A 2,500-nucleotide genomic window follows, 5' to 3' on the forward strand; every position below is an offset into this window, starting at 1 on the left:
AAAAAGGCTGGGAACGTCCCTGGGTGGGCTTGAACCACCAACCTTTCGGTTAACAGCCGAACGCGCTAACCGATTGCGCCACAGAGACGGCACGTCCAGCAGTGTTAAGGGAAAGGTCCATCATTTTAAGGGCATCTCTCTCAGATGACCTTCCGAACAGCAAAATGGAAAAAGAAAAACAAAAAAAGCTGTGGGCCCCTAATCACCAACAAATGGCTTGGCTGCTAAACTCCTCCATGGATGGCAAGACAGAGTGCACCTCCCTGTTATCGACTTGATGGCGCTCAGAGAAAAGTTAGAACTTCTCCTCAGCCAGCAATCAACGGCAGCAGAGTGGCGCAGCGGAAGCGTGCTGGGCCCATAACCCAGAGGTCGATGGATCGAAACCATCCTCTGCTAAGTGCTGGGATTTCTATTTATTTTATCAGTTTAGCAGTTCTCTTCTATTGAAATCCTTCTAGAGGTGTGAGCTTACATTGTAACACTAGCTGTCTCGTCTGTGATGCGAACGAGGTGACTGCTGCAAAGTAAACCCCCCAACAGAATGGGCCATGTCAGCCTGTTCTTAGGTTGAGTGGCCATCTTAAAAACCTGTAACAAGATGGTTCTTCTTGTTTCTTCCTTTCTATTTTTTTTTTCTACTTTTTTGAAATCCAGATGGGGTTATGGCATAGGTTTTATTTTGTTTTTTCTTTTAAGTGTCAGGAAAAATCATTAAAATGCGATGTCTGACTTTAAAAAAAAAAAAAAAAAAAAAAAACGGAGTTGCTATAACAGAAGAGTTAAGTTTATGTTGAAAGGTTGCCTGTAAAGTTGAGGTGCGAGATGAGTCCCAAGAACTAAGTCTTGAACTTCCCATAGTAGGCGGGGGATTAGCTCAAATGGTAGAGCGCTCGCTTAGCATGCGAGAGGTAGCGGGATCGATGCCCGCATTCTCCAGAGCTTAAGTTGGCTTCATTTTTCATGAAAGGAAGGAAAAAGATCTTGTCTTCCCGGGGCCGCCACGCTCACATGCAAGTCTAGATAGCGTACGCCCGTTGCACAGGCCAGCCTTCGATAGCTCAGCTGGTAGAGCGGAGGACTGTAGTCAAAAATTAGCAATCCTTAGGTCGCTGGTTCAATTCCGGCTCGAAGGACCTTTTTGCTATCACATCACATTGGACCTTTCAAACTGACCGTAAGCGCGTTGCCTGCCGCGCTCTTAGCTCTTCTTCTTCCTACTTCTATCTACGATGACTTTGTTTTTAAAACTTTCTTTCAGTGGAGAGCGCAGCCAAGATGAGCATCTTTAAGTGCGAGATGCAGGGCAAGGAAAAAGGCTGGGAACGTCCCTGGGTGGGCTTGAACCACCAACCTTTCGGTTAACAGCCGAACGCGCTAACCGATTGCGCCACAGAGACGGCACGTCCAGCAGTGTTAAGGGAAAGGTCCATCATTTTAAGGGCATCTCTCTCAGATGACCTTCCGAACAGCAAAATGGAAAAAGAAAAACAAAAAAAGCTGTGGGCCCCTAATCACCAACAAATGGCTTGGCTGCTAAACTCCTCCATGGATGGCAAGACAGAGTGCGCCTCCCTGTTATCGACTTGATGGCGCTCAGAGAAAAGTTAGAACTTCTCCTCAGCCAGCAATCAACGGCAGCAGAGTGGCGCAGCGGAAGCGTGCTGGGCCCATAACCCAGAGGTCGATGGATCGAAACCATCCTCTGCTAAGTGCTGGGATTTCTATTTATTTTATCAGTTTAGCAGTTCTCTTCTATTGAAATCCTTCTAGAGGTGTGAGCTTACATTGTAACACTAGCTGTCTCGTCTGTGATGCGAACGAGGTGACTGCTGCAAAGTAAACCCCCCAACAGAATGGGCCATGTCAGCCTGTTCTTAGGTTGAGTGGCCATCTTAAAAACCTGTAACAAGATGGTTCTTCTTGTTTCTTCCTTTCTTTTTTTTTTTCTACTTTTTTGAAATCCAGATGGGGTTATGGCATAGGTTTTATTTTGTTTTTTCTTTTAAGTGTCAGGAAAAATCATTAAAATGCGATGTCTGACTTTAAAAAAAAAAAAAAAAAAAAAAAAAAAACGGAGTTGCTATAACAGAAGAGTTAAGTTTATGTTGAAAGGTTGCCTGTAAAGTTGAGGTGCGAGATGAGTCCCAAGAACTAAGTCTTGAACTTCCCATAGTAGGCGGGGGATTAGCTCAAATGGTAGAGCGCTCGCTTAGCATGCGAGAGGTAGCGGGATCGATGCCCGCATTCTCCAGAGCTTAAGTTGGCTTCATTTTTCATGAAAGGAAGGAAAAAGATCTTGTCTTCCCGGGGCCGCCACGCTCACATGCAAGTCTAGATAGCGTACGCCCGTTGCACAGGCCAGCCTTCGATAGCTCAGCTGGTAGAGCGGAGGACTGTAGTCAAAAATTAGCAATCCTTAGGTCGCTGGTTCAATTCTGGCTCGAAGGACCTTTTTGCTATCACATCACATTGGACCTTTCAAACTGACCGTAAGCGC

General features: G+C 45.7%; 6 non-coding genes across 6 annotated transcripts; 4 read left to right on the forward strand and 2 right to left on the reverse strand.

Moving 5' to 3' along the window:
• Positions 1–14: 14 nt before the first annotated feature.
• Positions 15–88, reverse strand: TRNAN-GUU (transfer RNA asparagine (anticodon GUU)). The gene has a single exon. It is a non-coding gene; the product is annotated as a tRNA-Asn (tRNA).
• Positions 89–866: 778 nt separating this feature from the next.
• TRNAA-AGC (transfer RNA alanine (anticodon AGC)) lies at positions 867–939 on the forward strand. Its single transcript has one exon. It is a non-coding gene; the product is annotated as a tRNA-Ala (tRNA).
• A 111-nt stretch (positions 940–1,050) lies between these two features.
• Positions 1,051–1,136, forward strand: TRNAY-GUA (transfer RNA tyrosine (anticodon GUA)). The gene is given in 2 exon segments: positions 1,051–1,087; positions 1,101–1,136. It is a non-coding gene; the product is annotated as a tRNA-Tyr (tRNA).
• Positions 1,137–1,326: 190 nt separating this feature from the next.
• Positions 1,327–1,400, reverse strand: TRNAN-GUU (transfer RNA asparagine (anticodon GUU)). Its single transcript has one exon. It is a non-coding gene; the product is annotated as a tRNA-Asn (tRNA).
• A 781-nt stretch (positions 1,401–2,181) lies between these two features.
• On the forward strand, positions 2,182–2,254 carry TRNAA-AGC (transfer RNA alanine (anticodon AGC)). The gene has a single exon. It is a non-coding gene; the product is annotated as a tRNA-Ala (tRNA).
• A 111-nt stretch (positions 2,255–2,365) lies between these two features.
• On the forward strand, positions 2,366–2,451 carry TRNAY-GUA (transfer RNA tyrosine (anticodon GUA)). Its single transcript is given in 2 exon segments — positions 2,366–2,402; positions 2,416–2,451. It is a non-coding gene; the product is annotated as a tRNA-Tyr (tRNA).
• Positions 2,452–2,500: the final 49 nt, after the last annotated feature.

Source organism: Leptodactylus fuscus, chromosome 10 (genome assembly GCF_031893055.1).
Source record: "Leptodactylus fuscus isolate aLepFus1 chromosome 10, aLepFus1.hap2, whole genome shotgun sequence".
Taxonomy (NCBI): Eukaryota; Metazoa; Chordata; class Amphibia; order Anura; family Leptodactylidae; genus Leptodactylus; species Leptodactylus fuscus.